At 42.6% G+C, this 25,661-nt stretch overlaps 1 non-coding gene across 1 annotated transcript; it reads left to right on the top strand.

Annotated features, from left to right (window-relative positions):
• The first annotated feature begins 16,823 nt into the window (after positions 1-16,823).
• On the top strand, positions 16,824-16,897 carry trnat-agu (transfer RNA threonine (anticodon AGU)). The gene has a single exon. It is a non-coding gene; the product is annotated as a tRNA-Thr (tRNA).
• Positions 16,898-25,661: the final 8,764 nt, after the last annotated feature.

Genomic DNA, 25,661 nt, shown 5'->3' with positions numbered 1-25,661 from the left:
GGCCCTCGTGGCGGTGCGTTGGGGGGAGGGGACTGTATGGGAAAAAATAAAGGGTTACGTCACGCAGTCACCAAATGAAGCTCTTTCACAATTGAAATTCAAAATCCATTGCACATGTAAGGATTACACTACCATTCTTGAACACTGAGGCGATGTGCCATAGCTTTATTAAGGGTGCAATGATACACAAGCGGGAAGTTGAAGTTACAATCATACCTAGCTACTGTTTGTTGGCGACCCAAACATAGCAGAGTGCTGAGCTCAGTATCTGAAGCTGAAGAGACAGTAAAACTTTGAGTCAGTATACGTCTGTTTACGTGTACTATACAATGCCCCTAACATGCATTGCATGATTGTTTTAAAGCTGAAATATTTACTTCATTGATAATTTTACTGTTGATAAATTTCCAACAATGAAACGTTTGAACAACAAGTATGTTCCTATTTTTGTATCCATCATATTAAATAAAACAGTGCCCGTTCAGATGTTTCTTCAGAAGAACGACACAACACGGTTATCAAATGTGACTTTTTTATTCGTTCATGCGATTTGGGATCAGCATTTATTGCCCATTTATTGTTCAGGGAGCGTTAAAGTGTCAATCACATTGCTGTGGGTCTGGGGTCACATGTAGGCCACACCAGTCTGGAAGAGTCCTTCCCTGAAGGACATTAGTGAAGCAGGTGGGTTGTTGTGACAATCGGCAACGTTTTCATGGTCATCATCAAACAATTGATTACAGATTATTCTGCAGAATTTATTTTTCACCGTTTGCCTTAGTGAGATTCGAACCCCAGTCCCCAGAACGTTGCCCCAGGTCTCTGAATGCTAATTTAGTGAAAATATCGCGAAGTCATTCCGTCCTCTTAAAATGATGACATCATATGCAATGGATGGATCAAATAAAACACCTTATCATTTCATCCTAGAACTGACTACTGTTGCAGGGTAGGCTGAGGCCATTCTAAAAGTATTTTCTATAGACTGTTACTTCCCTGTTTTACCGGCAAATGTTAAGGTTAATATTACTGCAAAAGAAAGGAAAACCACTATAGCTTGAATTCATCAGAGGATATTCTGATCAACCTTTTTTTTTTATTGTGCCTGTTATTGGGATTAAAGTATTTATAGTGAACACTAAACCAGATCTCCTCAAGATCATATACTTACCACGACCTATATTCTCTCTTCGCCCTCCGTCCGCTCGTTTAATGGATTCCACTCTTCAGAACCAGATTAAGCATTTTATTTAGTAGTTATGCTCTTACATTGGAACCGCTCTTTTGGACATTTCCATCATTCTTGGTGCGTCATGATTATAGTTTCTCTTTTGCACATACTCAAATGCCTCAAGATTATTGACATCATTATATACAATACAGAAAAGTGCTCTCCTTTCTGCCTGTCTGGGAGAATATATCGGTTGAGGCGGGGCGGAGGGGGGCGGGGGTGTGGTGGGGGCGGCCTTGAGTTATTTGTATGGAACCTTGCCCTCCATTACCCAGATGTTTAGGGTACTGTTCAAATTATCAAAGCTAATATTCACGTTAATAAGTATAACCAAAATAACAACTATCTACAAGTCAGAACTATGCATGAACTGTCTTAATTCCACGTCCCTCAAACTCACTGGTTTGGTTATTGATATCAGGTTGATTTTATTTGTCGAGCCGTGCCCATCTGGTTTACATTCAGGAGGACTGGATAAATAGACACAGATAGCTTCGGTCAGTTGAGGGGTCAAGAACTAAACGCCAGATATAAAATATTCAATGTCAGACGATTTAGAATTGAATGGTGAAGAAACATCTTTACGTGGAGAACTGGGAGATGATGGAATTCGCAGATTCGGAAATTATCCCAAAATAAAGAGGAAAATAAATAAGCTGGTGACTAAAAATAAGAAGGTGATGTTCTTATAAGGATGGCAAAATTATTGGGACTATTTTCTTGGCTGGAAGGTGAAGGCCCAAAAGGTTTGGCTGGTTGGAATGATCTGTTTCCCTGTTACAAAATATCGATATTTTCACGACCAATTCAGCGTTGAAGTTAATACGATGAGTCAAGTTATTGCTGCCGTTATAATTTGATACTGATCAGGAGACATGACGCTCGTCTATTGCTCCTGGAACAATGGAGAGTGGAACCTGTTGGGGCGACCAGAGTTTGTAACATTCACACCAATATTACAGGTAAACTATAAACAACCACGATTTCAACACCAACTTCGTTGCTTCTATTCTAAAGGAATCTATCAATTAATATAACAGAGAGTATTATTCCTGTAGCTGAAGTGTAAGCCAGTAAACGCTGACTCCCACATGTTCGAATCCATTTCGCACCTCAAGTATGACTGTTCTCTTTGATTCTGAGGGGGAAAGTGGAAGGTTTCAGCTGGAAATTGAGCTGGACGGTTTCGGAGAGCAGTAGACATGAAATATACAGCACTAAATTCAGGAAAGGTTCTCTGATGCCTAATCATTTTAATTGACAACAAGCCCCTTTGATCCAAACGGAAAAGTGGCCATTCTATACAGAAACACGGACTGTAATTGTGCTCTAACTAGGGCAGGACGTTTGGATTTGATTTTTCATGTTTTTAACCAATTTCAAAATAAATATCCAAGGAGATTTCACCACATTAATGAGCTCTTCCCGGAACTTCGTTTGTATCGCTGCATAAATGCACGTGTTTATACAAGACTTCAACTGGGTGAGCATATATTCGGTCTCATTGGCAATATATGCAGGATCTGTATATTCTTGTTGGATACCTACAACCAGGCCATCAGTCCACTGACTCACAACCGACGTCAGACTCAACAACATAAAATTGGCCGACACGGCGAACAGTAAAATAATGGATTTCCTTCGACTCTCCAGCGCTGGGTCGCGCTGATTCCCAGTCCTGAGAGCCCGGAGCTTCCTGCGCGCAATATTGGTTACAACAATGCGTCTGACCATTAAACAAGTAAACATCAATATCAATGCAAAAGGAACCAATGAAAATATAACACTTTGTAATCTGATGTAGACTCCGCCTACAGGCGATCTGAAAAAGGCCATACTGGGGATGAAGCCCCACTGAGTGTAGTTAATTATTATTTTTTGTTCAAATGCCAACCAAAAAGGGATGTTCTCTAAACACATTAGCACAGGAACAATTATTATGACGATGGACGCAGTTTTCACTGTGCAATACCTGGTTTTCAGTTTCTCACAGCATATAAACCGTTCAAATGTGAAGCAGACAGTAAACCACACGAACAAGCCGAGGTTGGTACAAGTTAGGAACACCATAAGTTTGCAAATGACAGTGTAGGAGAGAAATGAATATTGAAATCGTTCACTGAAAATTTGATGCACAATTCTATAGACGAGCTTGACCAGTAGATCCACTGCTGCCATGGCCACCATATAGATAGAGATGCTTTTGGAAAGGTGGCACTTTCCTCTGAAGAGGGTCAGTATTGTCAATGTGTTCACTGTAAGAAAGAGGGAGAAGAGTTAAATAAGTTGGGATGGGGGGCACTCAGAAACCTCTGACCACATATTGTGGGGCAATGTACAGATGTGTTTCTGCTTACAATTTGGAGCACGGTTTCAATTTAGAGTATTAGGCCAGCATTGATCATTTTTTTTTTGAATCAAATAAATCATTGAACGCTGAATGTCATTCACACACATGTCATTCAGAAGGTAACAGGGTCGTTCGGGTTCAGGAAGGGGAATGGTAAAAGAGAACGACACACACCATCGAGACCTAGACGCTGATAACTCATGGCCGGGGTGGGCGGGGGGGTGGGAGGGGGTGCGGTGCTGTGATTGTGGGGTGCAGCGGGTGGAGGGGAATAGTTGGCTGACGGGTGCCGGTGGAGGAGGCTTAGCGACTTGGGACGATATTGTAAAACATGAGTCATCAGTCAATCAAATGTTATTTTTCTACAATGGTTTGTTTTCCATGATTAACACCAATAAAATGCACAAAAGAAAGTCTACATATCTTCCATACCCGTGCGATTAAGGATAGATGGGGTGTAAGCAGCACAACTACAAATTAAATATTTATATAGCGCTCTCAAAGAAGTGCTGTAAAAGGAAACTAGACAGGGAACACGTGTGGAGCATTTAGGACGGTGGCCAAAGGTTTGGTCTAAGGGTGAAGCTTTAAGTTGTGTGCTTTATTTTATAATGACCCTCCATTTCCAAAATGAACAGTTCACATCACTCTGCATTGAACTTAATTTGCCACCTGTCCGGCCATTCCAGCAACTTGTCTCCGTCCCTTTGATGTTCCATACTATCCTCCTCACATTTCACAATACCTCAATGTTTATATATATGCAAGGTTTTAAATTTTGTCCTGTACACAAGGGTCTAGGCCATGAATATGTATCAGGGAAAGCAAGTGTCCCAACATTGACCGCTGGGGAACTCCAGTACAAACCTTCATCCAGCTCGAAAAAAAGTCCATTGACCAAAACGTTATTTTTCCTTTCGCTCAGCGAGTTCCGTATCCACATTGTTACGGTCCCTTTTATTGCATGAGCTGCAAACTTGCTGACAAGTCTGTTGCATGACATTGTATCAAATGGCTTTCGGAAGTCTATGCACACCATAGCAACAGTCGTGCCCTTATCAACAGTCTCTGTTAGCTCTTTAAAAAGAACTCCAGCAAGTTCGTTGAACAAGGTTGTCCCTTGAGAAGTCCATCCATGCCAATGGAACAAAGAGAGTGCAGTCCCAGTTAACTACAGGGCAATATAAAACATTGGAGGAGGATGGCTTGGTCAGCTGCGTCCACAGAAATGTCCAGAAGAATGAGTACAGATTGTAACAGTTACACAGAATGTTTTTTGTTAATTTGATAAAAGCCATTTTGACACTGTAGTTTGGGAGGAACCTTACTGGAGGGATTCAAACATGGAATTCTGAAACATGTGAACACAGATTAGGGAGGCAACAATGCACTTAAGGGCATTGCGGAGGAAAGGAGCTTGGAGATGGGGCAGCAGTTTGTAAGGACCGTGGGAAAAAGGGCTTTTCTGAAGAGGGAATTGACCACTGAAAGTATGACTTCACTTGACGTAATAGAACCATTAACAAGTATAAAAACAAAAAGCTAAAAGCTACTGCGGATGCTGGAAATCCAAAACAAAAACAGAATTAGCTGGAAAAACTCAGCAGGTCTGGCAGCATCGGTGGAGAAGAAATCAGTTAACGTTTCGAGTCCTCATGACCCTTCAGCAGAACTGAAATATAGTTAGGAGAGAGGTGAAATATAAGCTGGTCTAAGGTGGGGGGGCGTGGGGAGAGAGAAGTTGAGGGTGGGGTGATTGTGGGGATAAGCAAGCAGTGATAGGAGCAGATAATCAAAAGATGTCACAGACAAAAGGATCAAAGAGGTGTTGAAGGTAGTGATATTATCTAAGAAAACTGCTAATTAAGAATGGAAGGCAGGATACTCAAGGTACAGCTCTAGTGGGGGTGGGGTGGAAAGACTAACAAAGTTTTAGTTTTAGATTTAAAAATAATGGAAATAGGTGGGAAAAGAAGAATCTATATAAATTATTGAAAAAAAAAGGGAGGGGGGAGAAACGGGGTGGGGATGGGGGGAGGGAGAGTTTAAGATCTAAAGTTGTTGAATTCAATATTCAGCCCGGAAGGCTGTAAAGTGCCTAGTCGGAAGATGAGGTGCTGTTCCTCCAGTTTGCGTTGGACTTACTGGAACAATGCAGCAAACCAAGGACAGACATGCGGGCAAGAGAACAGGGTGGAGTGTTATAATGGCAAGCGACAGGGAGGTTTGGGTCTTTCTTGCGGACAGACCGCAGGTCTTCTGCAAATCGGTCGCCCAGTTTGCGTTTGCTCTCTCCAATGTAGAGGAAACCTTTAACAAAATCAGCTGACACGTGGACCAGCTGGATAGGTTTGGGGGTCGGCAATTTAGTCGGAATAGGGTCCAGGAAGCCAGGGAGCGATGGGCAACATCCGTTTGAAAAGGAAATTATACGATGCACCATTACAGTTCTGGAGAAAACCAAATCTTAAAACTAAACATTGGATGGGTCTGTAACTTTGTTTTAGTTTTAGGCAGTGGGAAACGAAGAGTCTTACATATATTTGAATACACAATACTTTGCTGTGCTGAGCGCTAAAAACATCGCTTCGTGGAGCTTGTGCAGTAAGATCCACCGCCCCCATTTTCTGAGTTCCCAATGCAGGCCCAGAACATTTAGTTCCTGCGATTTATTTGGAGGCCAGGGTCGCGCGAGCGGCAATAGGTGCTAATAACGTTCAAAGTAATTTCCAAACAAGAAATGATAAACAAAATTCATTTAAATAAAAGATTCAGCAGAGAGAAAAAAAAATCATTCAATGTATTTGAAAACGCTGCTTTCTTTCCATTTACAATGCGCGGGAGGGAGCTTCTCGGGAACTGAGCGGGTGCTGATGGAAAAATAAAACTTGTTCCAGTCGAAGGCTTCGGAGCACCGATATCGATAAAAGTATTTTTCGAAGTCTCTGTTGCTTGTGCGAGCTTGAAGTCAGAAGAATTGTCACCTTTAAATAGTCAGGGATCAACAGACCATCGAAATGATGGAAAGATCATCTCCACCCACTCAACCGTCACCTATCGCAAAAAATGTGGAACTGGCCAGCGATTCCCACATCTCAGGAATGAATAAATAAAGACTTTATAATATGCTAAACTATTGGAGTGGCGCAAATCAGCCTCGGCATCTCTTTTCATAGAGGGGAAACCGATTCTCGCAATTTGCCGACCAGTGGAGCCCCTCACCGGCGAGGTGGACTCCTAAATTTCCCGCCTAGGTACATCAAGTGACCCCGCTGGATAAATGACAAGGCAAGGAGAAGATTCTAATTCTGTTACATAATCATTAACAGTGAGATATTCAACAGCTATCAGACTGCAGGATATACTGACTTACCAGGAGTACCAATAGCTACGAGCACGGGATAGTAAATTTCCTTGATTTGTAGAATTATTGGCCGTTCCATTCATTAGAAGGATCCTCGCCTTCTGCCCTGTTTTTTTTTCAGTTCCCATTGGAATGTAGCTGAGATACTTAAGTGATCCCCTTTATAAAACAACCCGTGTCCAGCTTAGAAAAGCAGGTTGCATAACATTTGGCGTTAGTTACAGTCACTTAACAAAGAGAGCTTCCGCTTCAGTGCATTCAGAATGGCAATGGCAAAATTGAGCAGGTCAGTCCACGAAACACCTGCCATTGAAGTTCATCATCAGAAAGAAATCCCAGAGTAAATGTGCCTCAATATAATGCATGATAATTTTGTGGATCAGTATGTCAAAATAGCAAACAAATAGCTTTGGAATGCGAGCTGTCAAATGTAGATTGGGTCACCACTCTTAAAGATATGATTGTGGAAAAACAATAGTGATCATTAAAAATTCTTTTACTGCACAATTTTAAACACGTATACATCCCTTTAAGGTACATCAGCCCCACGGCAAATGATTAATTGCGCAACCGTGACGAACAAGAGCGGTTAAATATACCACAGTAACAAACCTCTGGAATGGAAAGATTTTAAAGCTCAGCAAAAGGGGACCTACAATTTACAAGGGTACAGTAAAGAGAATACGATATTACATCACCTGCTATCTTTAAAAAAGTTTGTAAACATTTCTATAAATTATACAGATGAAAAAAAAATCAATCATGAGAGTAAACATTGACGCATTGGACACAAAGGTCAAATACAATGGGGAATGGGGAAGATGCTAAAAAACGATCCAGAATCAATGTGAAATCAAATATCAAGTGAATATAAGTAACTTGTGTGCATCTGTACCAACAACGAAACAGTACTGGAGATATTCATGGGACTAAGTTGGAAGCAATCTTGCAGACCTTCCCACTTGCAGCATAGAGTTTTACAGAATAGGTAGCTTTAAGATAGCGGATGAATTCGATTCGATCTTTCTGAATTACTTGGAATCCAGATAAGTTCCCAAGGGCTGGAAGGTAACAAACTCCGATATTTTGGAAGGGAGGTAAAAAGAAATTGGGGAACTGTTGGCTTAACATCACTGCTAGGTAAAAAATCATAATGTTATTCAATAAACTTAACACAGGTTCATGAAGGGGAAATTGAGTACAACAATCTTATCAACATTTTTAAGGATATAATTTTGTGAAGGATAAAGAGAACACAAGTGAACACAAAGTAACTTTGGATTTTCAGAAAGTATTCATTAAAGTATCCTTAAAGGTTTTTATGGAAACTTAGGAATTATGGGATTTGCCGTAATAGATTAACATGGAAAATGAATTGGTCAATGGACCGACAAGAGAGAGTAGGAAGAAAAGTGACACTTTCGCCTTGGCAGGCTGTAATTAGTGGGGTGCCAGATGGATGAATACTTGTGTTTCAGCTATGTGCATTCGATATTAATGGCCGAGGCAATGGAACTGAGTTCGAAGTGCAGAATACGGTTGTTTCCCATAGCAAGGGTTCATGTCGGACTAGAAAACAGCAGCGCCACAGTGTGATGTAAAGAGTCACATAACAGTAGGCCTGGGACAGACAGGTTCGGACATCGGAAAGACATGAACAAGAGACTTGTGTATAAAACTTCATGGAGATAGCTCTTAGTCTGGGCTACACTGGAGATTATGTACATCACTATGTGTTTCCAATAAACAGTGACTGTTCAACAGTCTAAACCTTCTTCGTGATACCAATGGGCAGAACCCTTACAACGTGGTGGAAACTAATGATCGAACCCAGAACTCAAGACAATCTGGGGAAAGACCCCGAAATCTGAAAAACTAAAGGAACCATATCTTGACCTGACGAATTCACCAAAACTAAAGAGAATAGATGGAGATCGTCTAAGAAGAAACCCCTTTGCAAAACTGGAGGCTCAAGGGCAGAAGACAAATCCACTGTGTAGCTGAAGGACTCCAGCAGAGCATTGTGAATCCCCACCCATTACAGAGTCAAAGAACCTAGCCAGATCGCAAGGGCGAGCAAACTAAATAATATTTAAAAAATGGTACAAAGGTTGAACTGGTCCTTAAAATTTCGGGGCATTAATCAGGCAGTACAGTCCATTTCTTTAATCACCGTGCCCAGTCCGAGTCCAGAGTCGGCGGACTAGAACCGTTGGAAAAAAAACAAGGTTTAACGCCTGATTAAAAGCCGGAAATAACCTTTGATGGGTTCAATGCTCTCGGAAAGCATCTAGAAGGCCCACACGTTCGATTCAAAGGCTGGCTGCAAAGAAAATAGATCACTTTGAGACCGGGTCCGCGATCGCTGCTGGAGCCCGCCAAAACCCGAAAAGGGCGGGAAGAAGTAAAGAAAACGGTTGCTGCAGAGCCATCTTTACAAGTGCAACAACAATGAAACCTGTGCTCCCCTGTGCTGAAAAAAAAACAGCCATGCATAATAAATCAGCGCTACCAAATCATTCTTTACTGATCCAAGGGGCAGATCCGGTGCAGAATTGGTGGCTTTGGCAGACATTTTTTTAAGATATACGATAGCATTGGGGTTAGATAGGGAGGCACTATTTTTTATCGACAGTGAACTTGGATACTTTGTGTTGTAAGAGGTATGTTCAGCAGGCCTCACAAAGATGTGCAGAGGCTTTTAATGTTGAACAATGCCTGTTTTTTTGGCAACACATAACTGTATGTGTGTGTGCTTGCGTGCGTGTGTGTGTGTTTGTGTACAAACTATGGCCCAGACTAAGAGCTATCTCCATGCTGACATCAACTCAAGTCTCCTGATCATGCCTGTTCATGCCCGAACCTGTCTGTTTTAGGTATACTGTTATGTTACTCTTTCCAGCACACTGTGGGCAGTACTGTTCTCCAGTCTCACATTAACTCTTGCAATGCCGAACACACTTGTACAACCTTTCCCTCCACTCTTAACCCAAGATAATTGCAGTTAAATATGTATTTACAGCTACCCTTTCTCCTTCTTCAAGCCTCTGAGTTTATAAATTCAGACAGTCTGGAGGCCTGATAATTCCTCCAGATCACGTTCTGGTCACATCTGGAGGGTTGTAGGCCCAATTGCCTTAGGCCAGCTTTGTTGGTTTGGAGTTCAAAAATCATCGTATTCTTTGTTTCTGGCACATTCTTTTATTCATTAATTGAACTTTACAGTCGGCTAGCTAGGCCAGTGTTTACCAATTGTCCTTGATAAGGTGCTGGTGAGTTTCTTTCTTGAACCACTGCATTGGATATGATGTAGGTACACCCACTTGATTGTTTCCATCTGATTAGCTTAAAGGTATTGTAGGAGGTTCTCCGCAATGGATGAGAATGAAAATCCTGTTACACCTGATTGTACCTTCTGGAATATGGAGCAGGTGTGATATTGCTTGATCATCACCTGCCCAGACAATGATACCCGCTCTTTCAAGGTCCCTGGTCCAAAATTTGTCACTTATGTATAACTGGAGCAGGTTCTTGGTGCAGTATCTCCAACTGTAAGCAGAAAACTCTTTCTGTCTTTAGGACTGTTCTCGGTCCTGAACTTCCTTATGGTCCCTGACCGCCAGCATAACATAGACATCCAACCTACCAGACTTTCAGTCTCCTTACCTAAGGAAGGACATTATTCCCTCACAGGAAGGACAATGTATCTTCATTAGACAGGCTCCTAAGAGGAGACGATTGTGTGCGAAGAGTGGTTGATTAAGCTAGGCCTGTATTCAGGTGACCGGCCTGCTTTGAAAACTTTATTTTTAGTAAAATGTGAATCTCAGAACACTCCAGCTCAGAGCATCACAGTGTGCTGGAAATCCATTATTTTCCTGTTCACTATATCAGGCAGTTTTATAATGTTGTGGTTGAAGGCTTCTGCCTGTTCTGTAACTAACAACTTAGCCGTGCAATACTGACCCGATTATACATGTTTGGCATACATCGCTTCTCAGTCAAGTTATATGCTGACGTATTTCGGTTCCTGTACAAACACATGTGCTTATGCAGCTACCCAACCTAAATTCAGGGAAGAACTGTAGAAGGTGGTTAAATTTGTTTGGAAGCTTATTCTGACAGTGGTTACAGAAGTGAAAAACTAAACCGAAGTTTCCTGTCCTAACTAGAGTTGAATTAATGCCCCTGTTCTAATGTATATTGACTGTGTTTGTACTGCGCCGTAAATAAATTGTTCTTGTGAAATTGAAAACATTTCCTCAGCTTCCTGCCGTGCGGTGTCTGCTGCTTTCCCGCGGTGAACATCGTGGTTCCCTGTTAAAACAACAGAACAACAAAGAAGATTCATAGAAAACAGTCAGAATTCAGCTTCAGGGTGAATGAGGACTCGGGGGCAATGTGTGTGCTATTTACATTGTGAGTCAGGTTCTTCAATGTATCTGTAAAATTTATTGATATTTGTTTGCTGGAGGCTCGGCTTGTCTCACGGCAGAATGGATACAGCGTTTAAGTCCCGTTTGTCATGCAAAGTTATTAGAAGATTTTAGATTCGAGCCCTTTTGTGGTCGCTTTACGCAGATAAAACAGGTCCAACTGAATGAAATCAAGTCCCGTTAACGCTCATGAGTTGAAGGTCCTGCTTTTCCTCCCAAACATTTTCTGGTTCTTTAATAAAATACATTTCAATCTATTTCTCAGTTTTTTGTTCACCAGTTTTCGAAGTTGCTTCAGTATCTAACAAATCAACACTATCCAACTGATCAAATACAAATTATTTGTATTTCCAAGCTTTATGTCAATGGATTAAATAAAATGCATTCTCGAGCTAGGAAGCTGATAGAAGAAAACAATCATTTCAATCATGGAGGCTGCGAGCAGTGTTTGAACGTTCAGACCGAACCCCATATGCAACAGTCATGTGCAACACTTGAACCGCTCGGCCACCAGAGCTTGGCGAATCCAGCCTTGTTACATGTCGGTCCGAATCAGCAGGCATAATAGTCGGTGCAAATCACGCGAGAACTGCGCGGAATCATTCATTCAGTCATCACCTTCGCGTCTTGAGCCGTTTTCTAATCTCCCAATCCGTGCAGAAATGAGACTCGTGAATCATAGAATCCTGGTTTTCAGAAGGAGGCCTGTCGGTCCATCGAGACTATGCCAATTCTGAGATAGAGCTGTTAATTTTGTTCCACAATCCAGCTTTCCCCCATCACCCTGTAAATTGGTTAAGTTTTAGTCACGATTGAATCTGATTTCACCACCCTTTCTAATAGAAAAGCAAAGTAGCGTGAAGACTGGAAATATGAAAATAAATCAGAAAATCCTTAAAATATTCAGCGTGTCAGGACGCATCAGTGGAGACAAACAGAACGAACGGTTCAGGTTTTTGACTTTTCATTGGAACTAAAGAAATATATAAATATAACAGGTATTGTACCAGTGGAGAACAGGAAGGGGCACGATGTACAAAAGCGAATGTCTTGATGATCGAGGGAAAGAGAGAAAATGTTTCATGTTACAAAACATAAAGGAGAGTATAATGTATAATGAAGAAACAAAAGGATTGGGTTGTGAATTTTGCATAGCAGCTGTCCGAGTGCATCAAGAAGGAATAAAGGAAGGAACGTAACAGAACCAAACCAGCGAAAACCAGCAAGAAACAAGAAGAGAGCAGATGTTATGAATTTAAAATCACTCTAACAAAGTCCGAGTAAAGCATTTGGATTTAACTGGCACTATAAAGAAGGGCGGTTGGAAGAAAATTACCTTTGGAGGTTAATGTTAAGGAAGCACTTTTAATTATTACCGGTGATAACTGAGGGCAAGGCAAGGGATTGAATGATTTCTGTTACTGCACGTTACGCAGCAAAGAGTGGGGAGGGATAAATGATGAAAACTTTTCATGATGGCCTGCGGCTGACATATCTATTTACACCCTACACTTTGTGATCCATACGATTTAAATGTTACTCCGAGTGAGCTTCCTTGCCTTCAAGGGGATAGTATGACACTTTCCTACAACAAACTCCATATGAAATCGTTTCCCGATTCGCAAAATCAATCTCTGTCCCTTTGTACATTCCCACTGGACTTTCTACAATAAATACAATATTCAAAGTTTTGAAAGCCCGGTACAGATGAAAGTTTTCAATTTCCACTGTCATGCAGCCCCGTAACATATGAACATTTATGTTTGCAGCAAAGTATTGGGATACAATTCAAATTTTTACATTACAAAGTTGTGCTTCGAGTTGCTACTGTGGCTTGGTTGGTTAAAGTGAATGCTTAGTAAGCAAGGCATCCTGATTTAAATCTCCACGGTGTGTTTAGTCAATCCACGATTTTAAATCAAACCAATGACCTCCAACAGTAACAGAGAATTATGCGCCCGTATGTTACCTTTGGAGGCTCATTCGAAAGGAGCATTTTAAGTGATTGCCGGCGATAACTGTGATAACTGTGAATGATTTATGTTACTGCGTGTTATGCAGGAAAGAATGGGGAGTAATACGTGTTGGAGCTTTTTGATGAAGACATTGAACTGACAGATCTATTTCCACCTCCTACACTTTGTGATTCACACAATTTAGAACGTTACTCCAAATGGATTTCTTGCTTGCACTCTCTGCCGCAACAAACACTATGTGAAATCGTTCACCCACTCGTGAAATCCATCTCTGTTCCTTTGCAGCTTCCCACTCCGATTTCTGCAACTTAATATCTCCCCGAACTGAATGAAACCTTCAAAGCTTTGAAGGTCCAGTGCCGATACCTGGGTGAGAAAAGTTCTCACATCACACGTCATTGGTAAGTAGAGGGTTGTTGGTGCAAGTAAGAAGGCTTGTGAAATGAAGCCAAAGGGAGGCTGCCGTTCTGCCTGTGAGGGAAATGTCCTGTAGACAGTGAGTTACAAAAGAAGGAAATACAAAGATAAAGGTCGGGATGCCTCTTATCGATCAACGAAGGCACACAAGGGAAAGCTGGCGGGCGGGGATCACGTAGATCTGTCGGTCGCGCATCAGGCTTTTAATCTGAGGGGTCCAGCATTCTAGTCCGGGTCGGCCGCTGCTTTTGACTCACGATGCTCAATCCCTAAAAAAAAAATCACAAAAAAAACGATGTCTGCTGAACTCTTCGAGAAGAGCAGAGAGACGGATGCATTTTGCGGTTTTCGGGAAATTCCATCTTATCGAAATTGTAGTAGCCTCGATAATGTTTAACAGTTAGTTCTGGATTTCGAGCTGCCCTGAAAATGAAAAGTGCTTCCTCACATTTCTCTTGGTTGGCACTATCGCTTTGGATCATTAAATTCAACGCTATTTATGCCGCCCGGGAAAAAAAGTGATTAACCTAACAACTCATGGAAACCGAGAACAGATTCCCCCTTCATTCTTCAATAGTCATGGGAATAGAAAAAGGGAGAAGCCCTGAAAAGGAGGGATGTCCAGGGGAGTGGCATGTGCCGGCTGGGGAGTGGCAGCAGTGAATTGTTCCGTCAGAGTACCAGCAAAGACACGATGGGCCGAATGTCAGCCTACTGTGCCGTAAGCATTCCAAGATTAAGTGCATGGAAATTGTACTCCGAATGTAACGCGGCTAAACTCCTGGATCCTCCTGGTGAGCCTGTACTGCTTCCACTGCAAGGTCAGTATAATCTTAGTTATTCCTTAGTGTGGCTGTAAGAACATAAGGAATCGGAGCAGGTGTATCACGTACTGGCCTTCACGGCTTCACAAACATTCAAGAACTTGCCAACTGATCTGCCTCAATTGCAACTTCCTGAACTATCCTCATATCTCAATGGTTCTCACAGAGCCCCGGGAGATGTCGACATCTGCCTTGAACTTCCTCATCTCGCGGATAATGACTGACGCCTTCTTCTGAGACTCTGACCACTGGTGCTAGAAGCCCCAGCCTTAGGAAACATGTTTCCAACATCTACCCTGTCAAGGTCCATAAAATGGGATATACTTCAACCAGGTCACTGTGATGCTTCTGAATTTGATACGAATCCATCTATCCCGTTAGCGCTGCTTTTCTTTTCAGGAGTCATGTCGGTGCTCCGAAGCTCTTACAAATCAAAGTTCTCAATTGACACTGTCATAAAGCCCCGTGAGCGGTGAACACTGATGTTTACAGCAAAATAGTTGGGCACAGTCTAAAGCTTTGCATTAAAAAACTGTCGCAATTCGGCTTCGTGCGCCAGTAGGTTCAAGCCCCTATCTCCAAAACAAGAGATCCTAAGTTCAAATTTGAGCGGTGCCTTTATCCGCGTAGGCAATGTGGGGCTTTACATCAAACATACTGCAAATGCAGAATTATCCGCCCGAATAAGAAGCCGGGTATGGTCTCAGCTCTTTTTGGAGCTTCATGCGTGAGCAACAGTTTCAATTATTGCCGGCGATGACTGAGCAATGGTTTTCTGATTTATTTCAGTGCACGTTATGCAGGAAAGAGTGGGAAGGGATAAATGGAGGAGCTTTTTTAATGATGAGCTTGGGCTGACAGATCTCTTTACACTCCTACACTTTGTATCCACACAATTAAGGGCGTTAAGCCGAATCAGTTTTCTTGCGTTCACACTTTGCCGCAGCAAACACCATTTGAAATTTGATACTTACTTGCAAAATCCATCTGTGTCTTTGCAGCTTCCGACTCCGATATCTGCGACTTCATATGAATCCGACCTTCAAAGCTTTGAAGGCCCAGTGCAGACACCTGGGTAACAACAGTTGTCACATCACACGTCACTGATAAGGAGCGAGTAGTTGGTACAAGTTAGAAAGTTTGTGAAATGAAGCCAAAGGCAGGCTGCCGGTCTGCCCGTGAGGGAAATGCGATGTAGAGGGTGAATTCCCAAACACGAAATGTAAAGGAAATCTTGTGATGGCAGCGAGTGAAGGCAGCTGTGGAAAACAGCTTGAAGACAACTCATGTTGTTGAGGTGACGAGGTGTCAGATTTTTGACCTAAGGTTCCAAAGTTCCAGGCACTGCTTTTTGCTCAAAGTGTAGACTCCCCGTGAAACGACAAAAAGGAGCAATGTATGGCGAATGCTTCAAGGAGAGTGGAGAGAACAGAGACTGTCCTTTCATTTGCAAAGAACTGCATCTTCCAGAAGTTGTGGTAGCCTGCATTATTTTTAAGAATTGTTTCTAGATTTCCAGCTACCCTGTATGAAAAGTGCTCCCTGACTTTTCTCTGTGCCGCCTCGACCCTATCGTTGTGGAGCGGCGGGAAAAACATATTAAGGTTCAAGCCTATTCTAAACACGGAGGCAAACAGTTTCTCCGTTTTTAACCTAACAATTCATTTTAACAGGGTGGAAACCTTAATCGCATCACCCTGCATTCTTCTATGCTCAAAGGAACAGAAAAGGGAGAAGCCAAAATGGAAACAAGATAAGTGCGGGGACCCTTGGGGACGGCTTGGGATAGAGGCGCGATCAATATCTCCTTGAGAGTGCTAATACAGACCATACGGGCCAAATATCTACCTCTGTGCTGTGTCGACTGTAGCTTTACACGAATCGAAGATTCTCATAACTGAACCCCAAGAGTAAACTACTAATCACCTGTTCCAACTGGTGAATCTGCGCTGCTTCCGCTCTAAGATCAATATATTCCTGACGTATCCCCTGAGTAATGTCTGTAAGAACATGAGAATTAGGAGGAGGTGTTTCATGTAATTCACGGCTTCTGAAACACTCAAGAATCTCCTGGATGATCATCCGCCTCAATTGAACAATCCTCTAAATTCTCGCTTCGCATTGCCATGCAGCCCCATGCGAGAAAAAAATAATTCTCTATTCATTTGCACTAAAATAGTGCGATACAATTGAAAATATTGCAATAAGCAGTATAGGTGCAGCTTGGCGCCGTGGCTTAGTTGGTGAAAGCGCCTGTCTAGTAAACAGGAGATCCTGAGTTCGAATCTCAGCGGTGCCTTTGCACGCTTCTTTTGTAATTGAATTTAACTTAATCTGGCAAATAGTGAACATTTTCAAATCGAGGAGAGACATTTAGTTGCACTTGCGAATATCAAGTAGCAAGGTCAGATCGAAATTATCTTTGAAGCGAGCGTGTACCGTTGTGATTAATTGTCGCTCCTTCTTGAATCCATCCCAATGAAACCGTGGGTTACAGGGATTGTAAGGGATTTGGGAAATGATGATATAAAAGTTCGCATTTTATCTTCCTCTTTGATCTTGATCCTCCGCACAACCTTTCACAAATGGGGATATGGCGGATCGCTCTACGAAAGTCTCAAGAAATCCGGGAAGCGATTCAATTCAGATAATCAAGTCTTTAAAGGCTCCCTCATCAAGCACAGTTTATTTCAATGAATGTTGTTCTCCGCCTACATTGCACCGGGGAATTGTTTCCGAGATTCATTTCACTGAAGCAGAGAGTGACCTTGGTGTATCCGTCAGTGTAGCGGTGACGAGGTTGGGGTCACTGTGGATCGGTTACTACTGAGACTCAGATACGAGCCCAGGAGAGGGTTACTGCGAAGTTTGGAATGATTTGTCAGCCTATTCATAAATTCGTCCTTGAGCGTGAGGTTCGTTGGTAAGGCCAACATTTAGTATCAATTCCTTATTGGCCTTGAGGAGGCAGTGGAAAACCGCCTGCTTGAACCGCTGCTGTCCCTGTGGTGTAGAGCCATCCACTGTAATTTTAAGAGGGATTTCTGCTCTTTAATCCAGCGACGATAAAGGGATCGTGATACTGATCCAAGTTAGTATCGTATGTGGCTTGGAGAGGAACGTGCAGGCGGTGTTGTTGTCAGGAGTTTGCTGATCTTGTCTTTCAAGATGATTGAGGTTGTGGAAGGTGCGGTCAAAGGGGCGATCGCGAGTCGTTGCAGTGCAGCTTTTGAATGATATACACTTCTGCCACTATGCACCAGTGGTGGAGAGAGTGAATCTTCAAAGTGGTGGTGGTTTGTGCCTGTCAACCAAGTTCCTGATGCTGGATGGTATCAAACTTCTTAAGTATTGTTGGAGCTGCACTCAGCCCATGTATTCAACCTTCAAGGAGGGGGCGTACTTTTTGTTTCTAAATGTGCACAAGTGAATACGTTTAGAAGAAAGTTCACGACATTTTGAAACTGTGCTGGAAAACCTCATTTCCAAGCGGAGCTCATCGGCCTGAATCATTATCTACATGTTTTCCTCAACCGAGATGTTTCTGGACCTGCAGGATGTTTCCACAATTTTCAGAATAATCCAATACCCAATATTAACTGCAGTTTGCCTTTTGGTTTATGTCAGTGCATTATTGTCCTGGCATTAAAAAAAGAAAGGAAATATTGAGTGGGAAATTGTGCATTCAGTTCATATTTTTGCATTGGTGGTTCAGGATAGCAACACACGTAACCGCCAAGTAGTAGAGCCGGAATGCGGCTATATTTAACTCAGCCTCTCCTCACAGGGCAACCCCCTCATCCCGGGGGCCCATCAGCGAACATTCGCTCTGCCACCTCCAATGCAATTATGTCCTTCCTCCAATACGGAGACCAAAAGTGCAACCGGTATTCAATATATTGTCACACCAAAACACTGTGCAATTTTAGCAAAACGTTCTTCTTATCCTCCGATCCCCTTGCAATTTGCCTTCAAATAAAAAAAATACATGTCTAAGCGAGGTTATGAATGACTGCATAGCCGCCGTGCAAATGTAACAAGAAGGAACAATGAAAGAAACGGGGGCAATACAAGGCGGCAGAGAAAATAAAATGAAACAAGCTGTTTGCGGAGATTATGATCGAAAATTCCTGAACTCAGTGTTGAGTTCAGGAGGCTGTAGTGTACTGAGCAGAAAGATGAGTCGCTTTTCTATACCAGATCACCAGGGAACAACAATTAACTGAACAGACCAGAGTTCATTTGGATGTGCTTTTGATTTTGTTTATTAGATGCAAATTAATTTCATGATTCTGCTGTTTGGAGTCATAAAGTCATAGAGGTCTACACCACAGAAAAAGGCCCTTCGTCCCACCCAGTCAGTGCCGGTCAAACAAGTGCCTAACTATTCTAACCCTATTTTCCAGCACTAGGCCCACAACAGTTTATGACATGACATCGCAAGTGCACATCCAAATGCTTCTTAAATGTTATCAGGGTTTCAGCCTCTACCACCCTTTCAGGCAGTGAGTTCCAGGTTCCCACCACCCTCTGGGTGAAAACATTCTTCCTTACCCTCCCTCTAAACGTCTTGCCCCTTACCTTTAATCTATGCCCCCGCCCCCGGTCATTGATCCCTCCACAAAGGGGAAAGGGTCCTTCCTGTGCACCCTATATATCCCCCTAATAAATATATACACCTCAATTATGACCCCGCTCAATATCCTCTGCTCCAAGGAAAATAAACCCAGTCTAACCAATCTCTCTTCATAACTAAAACCCTCCAGCCCTGGCAGCATCCTGATAAATTTCCTCTGCACTGTCTCTAGTGCAATCACATCCTTCCTATAATGCGTATACCAGAACTGTGCGCATTACTCTGGCTGTGGCCTAACCAGCGGTTTATACAGTTCCATCATAACCTCCCTGCCCTTATATTCTATGCCTCGGCTAATAAAGTAAAGTATCCCATATGCCTTCTTAACCAACTTGTCTACCTGTCCCGCTATCTTAAGGGGCCAGTGGGCATGCACACCAAGGTACCTCTTATTCTTGTTACTTCCCAGGGTCCTACCATTCATCGTGTAATCCCGTGCCTTGTGTGTCCTGCCCAAGAGCATCACCTCACTCTTATCAGGAGTAAACTCCATGTGCCACTGCTCAGGGCATCTGACCAGCCCATCTATATCCTCCTTTAATCTAAGGCTATGTTCCTCACTATTTACCACCCCACTAATTTTCGAGTCATCCGGGAATTTACTGATCAACCCTCCTTCATTACAGCCTAAATCGTTTATATATACCACAAACAGCAAGGGACCCAACACCGATCCCTGTGGAGCCGCACTGGACACAGGCTTCCAGTCACAAAAACACCCCTCGACCATCACCCCCTGCTTCCTGCCACTCAGCCAATTCTCTATCCAATTTGCCAGATTGCTTTGGGTTCCATGGGATTCCATTTGTTATCAGTCTCCCATGCGGGACCTTATCAAAGGCCTTGCTGAAGTCCAAGTAGTCTACGTCAAATGCATTGCCCTCATCTACACACCAAGTCACCTTCAATCAAAATGGTCAGACATGATTTCCCCTTAACAAAACCATGCTGACTGTCCTTGATTAATCCCTGCCTCTCCAAGTGTCGATCAATTCTATCCCTCATAATTGCTTCAAATAGTTTCCCCAACACTGAGTTCGGACAGATCTGTTTACATGCAACTCTATTATTTGCTTATTTATTCGGCTGGATCTGACTTTAATGGGAAAATTTCTTTTTTCTTCCGATTTTATTATCCCTTAAATTTTAATACTCCTAGTCACAGGAATACATTAAGAAATAACCCACAGGTACACATATATATCTCCAGATTAATAACCTATAGCAAACTCTTTCCGGATCAACTCAGATTCAGCCGAGATGAGGGAAAATACAAATCCATGTAATGAACAGAGTGATGAAACGCATTTAGACTAAACACAAGAAGTCAAAACCGCATGGAGAGGCTCGCCCTGAGACTTGTTTTCAACAGAAATTACTGTGATTTTGGCGCATTGCTCACGTAATGGTAGCCTAGTGGTTAAGGCGGTGGGTTTAATATCCATTGGGGTTCCTTCCGCATGTTCAAATCCTAGCGACTGCGCCCACTTTTTTTTTAATCACTCTCTTTCAAAATTTGCCCATGTTCCTTTGGGATCTTACGCGAAATGATATCCTGCAGCTAAAAGCAACAAGAGTTGTTCATCTCATTCTTGTTCGTCTGCGTATATTCACGAAGTTTCGGCGATGAATACAGCAAAAATGAACCAAATTAGTAACAGTCTTCTCTCTGACGCTCTCTTTTTTTATTCTAAGTCACTCGTCGAATTATATCGGTGTCTGCGTGTGTGTGCAGGCGCATTTGTGTTTGCTCATCTTTGCGTTGTTTATGTCTCGTTCCTCAATTGTTTTTGTTTATTTTTTGCCTGTAAGGTGCTCGTCTTCAAATACCTTTCCAATTCCCTGTTAGGATTATTCATGGAATTCCCTTCTGCCACCTTTTCAGGTGCAGCGTTCCAGATCTCACCAACTCTTGAGTGAAAATAGTGTCTCTGTTCCCGTATTCTCTATATCTTTTGTCAATGACTTTGAATCAACGATCACTAGTTATTGACCTGCACACAGAGGGATTATGTCCCTTGTTTACTCTCCCCCAAACCTCGCATCGCCTGAAAAAGTCCCATAAGGTCATTTTGCCTTTCTCTGTGTTCGAAGTAAAATAACCCGAACTTCCCCAACAAATCCTCACAACTGAACTATTTCATCCTTGAAAACCTCCCAGTAATCGCCCCCCTGCTCCCTTTCTAATGCCTTTGCTGAAGAGTGGTGAGCATCATTAACCACAAGGCTCCTTTCAAAGATCGAACTACAAGTGCTAATGTTTTAGCATGATCCCGGTGTTTTTATATACTATTTCCGGATTTATAAACACAACTAACCAATGTGGTTTTCGAACTATATTATGAACTTTGTATATATGGAGTTGTATATATGTCGCTCTGTCCGTCCACACTTGACAAAATTCTGGCATTTGCAGTGCACTGGCTTTCCATGTTAAGCCTCCCAAAGTTCACAATTTCATTTCTTATTTCATCTTACTCAAATGTATCTACTTTTTGACGTGTGTGCGTCTTACTTCCTTAACCCCTTTCTGAGCGGATCTTTGTTTCTCTGAAAGTCTTCCTCTTTCCCACTTTCAGCTAACGAAGAGATAGAATTTTGACGCTTACCCCTGTCTTGCATTCTCTATCTGAGACTTTTTGAATGTCTGTCTGTTTGTCTCCCTCTTTCCCTCTCGATGATCTATCTGTGTAATAAAATATTGTTCCAAGGTGGATTAACCTTGGGTTGTTCTCATATCCCGTGACCTCCTCACTATTCAATAATCTATGAATCTCAGGTTTGAATATATTGAGCGCTCTGAACCCTCTGAGGTACTGAATTTCAAAGGTTCACAAACCTCTGAATGAAGAAATGTCTCGTCATCGCTCATTATTCTAAACTCCAGAGAGTTAGATTCATTTTACCCAACCTTTCCTCTGAACACAGGAATGAGTTTATGGATCATGCTAGATTGATAACATCCGCTCGGTGCAAAAATAGAAAATATTGGGAATACTCAGCAGATCAGGCAGCAGCTTTGGGTCACTGAGCTAAAACATCAACTTTATTTCCTTCCGTGGATGCTGCATTACACGCTGAGTCTTGCCAGCATTTTCTATTTTTGTACCGGCATTTAACAAGGCTGCATTTGTTCAGCTGTGGTGACTGAGTGGTTAATATCTGTACATGAATTTTGTATATGAAGTTCTGCGTGAACGTGCTCGCAGCCTCCATGATTGTGATGATTATCTTCTTCCATCAGTTCCCTGACCTGGAAATATGTTAAATTTAATCCATTCATGTAATGCTTGGAAATAGATATAATTTATCAAGATCAGTTAGATAATGACGATTTGTTAGAAACTGAACAAACCGCTAAAACGGGTGAAATACAAACTCAGAAAACTAGTTGAAATGTATTTTAATGAAGAAGCTGATAAGTTTGGAAGGAGCAGCGGGGAATTCAGCTCATGACGATTGACAGGGTTCGGGTTCATTCAGTGGGACCGGATTTATCTCCATAAACCGATCGCAGCAGGACTAGAATTTGTGATCACCCAGTAACATCACATAATTAACGGAAATCATATGCCTCGTCCATTAGGCACAGGAATGACCATATTAAGTATTCAATAGAATGTAATTTCTTGTTACATTCAAGCACATTCAAGGATGTAGGTAGCGCACATTGCCCCCGTGTCCTGATTCACTTCTGAAGCTGAACTCTGACAACTTTCTAATACTCTTGTTTGGTATTGTGTTGTTGAACTGGGAACCACAATGTTCACCACGGGAAGGCAGCAGATACCGCACGACCGGAAGTGAATAAAACGTTTTCAATCTCACAAGAAGAATTTATTTATGCCGTTGTAGAAAGGCTGTCGATATAAATTAGAACAGGGGCATTAATTGAACTGTAGTTAGAACAGGAAACTTCGGTGTGCTTTTCCACTTCTCCAACCAATGGCGGAATAACCGTCCAAACAGATTTATCCACCTTCTTCAGTTATTCCCTCAATGAAGATTGTGTCACTGCATCAACATACGTTTTAGTTCAGGAACTCAAACAGATCATCGCAGAGACGTGGTTGAGGGAGGGGGGGGCGGTGTGCGGGCAGGATTGGCAACTCAACATTCCGGGATAAAAAATCTTCAGGCGAGACAAGGAAGTGGGTTGGTTGTGGGGGTGGGGAGGGGGGGTGGGGGGGGGGGGGGGTTAAAAGAGGAAGAGGCGTTGCATTATTAATTAAGGAGACAGTTGTTGCAGTAAAGAGAGAGGATTTTTTTGGAGGGAGCATCGAATGAAGGTTTGTGGGTAGAGTTTAGGCATAAAAAAGGGGCAGCCACATTGTTAGGTGTTTATTATGCACCCCCAGATAGTCCGCGGGAAGTTGAGCAGCAAATATGTGCACTATTCGAGGAGGTGTGTGAAAAACAATAACAGCAGGGTAATTATATTAGTTGATTACAACTTTTCCAATGTTAATTGAGATAGACATAGTGTTAAGGGCTTGGTTGGAGTGGGTTTCTTGAAATGTGTGCAGGAGAACTTCTTAGGTCAATATGTCGAGGGTCCAACAAGGGACGGCACGGTAGTGGACCTAATTATCAGGAATGAAGCCGGACAGGCGGCTGAGCGGGTGGTGGGGGAGCATTTTAGTCATAGCAACCACGACATGGCACAATTTAAGCTTGTTATGGACAAAAAAGTAGACAAGTTGAAAAAAAAATGTTTAGGATTGGGGGAGAGTGGATTTTCTTAAAATAAGGCAGGATCTGGCCAAGGTAAATTGGGAACAGCTACTTGTGGGGAAATCTGCAGAGGAGCAGCGAGGTGCGTTCAAAAAGGGAATGGGGAGATTACAGGCTCAACATGTTCCCTCTAGGGTGATAGCAAGGAGTAACAAATCAAGAGAACCATGGATGACTAGAGGTATTCAGGACATGATGAGAAACAAAAGAGAAGCTTTTAGCAGGTACAAGGGGAGCATATCAGAGGAGGCATTAGTGGAGTACAGAACGTGCAGGGTGCAGCTTAAGAAATCAATTAGGAGAGTAAAGAGGGGATATGGGAAACCTCTGGCTGTTAAAAGTAGGGAAAATCCCAAGATATTCTACAAGACTATCAATGGGAAGATGATAACGAGGGAAAGAGTAAAGCCTATTAGTGACAAAGGGGGCAATCTCTGGTTGGAGCAGAGGGCATCAGTCGAGTATTGAATGAATACTTAACATCCGCCTTCACCTAAGAGATTGAGGATGAAAGTATGGAACTCGGGGACAGAGACTACGAGGTTCTTGAGCAAATTGATATAGGGAGTGACATGGTATAGGAGATGTTGGCAGGCTTAAAAGTGGACAAATCTCCACGTCCGGATTATTTGTGTCCCAGACTGCTGAGGGACGCAAGGGAGAAAATCGCAGGCGACCGCTTTGCAGAACACCTGCGGTCTGTCTGCAAGAATGACCCAAACCTCCCTGTCGCTTGCCATTTTAACACTCCACCCTGTTCTCTTGCCCACATGTCTGTCCTTGGCTTGCTGCATTGTTCCAGTGAAGCCCAACGCAAACTGGAGGAACAGCACCTCATCTTCCGACTAGGCACTTTACAACTTTCCGGGCTGAATATTGAATTCAACAACTTTAGATCTTAAACTCCCTTCCCCATCCCCACCCCCTTTCCGTTTCTTCCCCCTCCCTTTTGTTTTTTCCAACAATTTATATAGATTTTTCTTTTCCCACCTATTTCCATTATTTTTAAATCTATACCTGTAATGCCCTGTCAGTCTTTCCACCCCACCCCCACTAGAGCTGTACCTTGAGTGTCCTGTCTTCCATTCTTAATTAGCACCTTTCTTAGACAATATCACCACCTTCAACACCTCTTTGATCCTTTTGTCTGTAACATCTTTTGATTATCTGCTCCTATCACTGCTTGCTTATCTCCACAATCACCACACCCTCAACTTCTCTCTCTCCCCCCGCCCCCCCACCCCCCCCCCCCCCCCCCACCCACCTTAAACCAGCTTATATTTCATCTTTCTCCTAACTATGCTTCAGTTCTGCCGAAGGGTCATGAAGACTCGAAACGTTGACTGATTTCTTCTCCACCGATGCTGCCAGACCTGCTGAGTTTTTCCAGATAATTCTGTTTTTGTTTTAGAAAATCGCAGGGGATCTGCCCCAAATTTTTAATTCCTCTCTGGCCACAGGGGAAGTACCAGAGGACTGGAGAACAGCTAATGTGGTTCCGCTATTTAAGAAGGAATGTAGAGAGATGCTAGGGAACTACATACCAGTGAGTCTCACGTCAGTGGTAGGGAATCTATTCGAGAAAATTCTGAAGGAGAGAATCTATCTCCACTCGGAGAGGCAAGGTTTTATCATGGATAGTCAGCATGGCTTTGCCAGAGGGAGGCCATGCCTAACAAATTTGATTGAATTC

This window comes from Cetorhinus maximus, chromosome 35, assembly GCF_964194155.1.
Source record: "Cetorhinus maximus chromosome 35, sCetMax3.hap1.1, whole genome shotgun sequence".
Taxonomy (NCBI): domain Eukaryota; kingdom Metazoa; phylum Chordata; class Chondrichthyes; order Lamniformes; family Cetorhinidae; genus Cetorhinus; species Cetorhinus maximus.
Note: the sequence above shows the minus strand (reverse complement) of the source record. Positions and strands in the feature narration are given on the sequence as shown.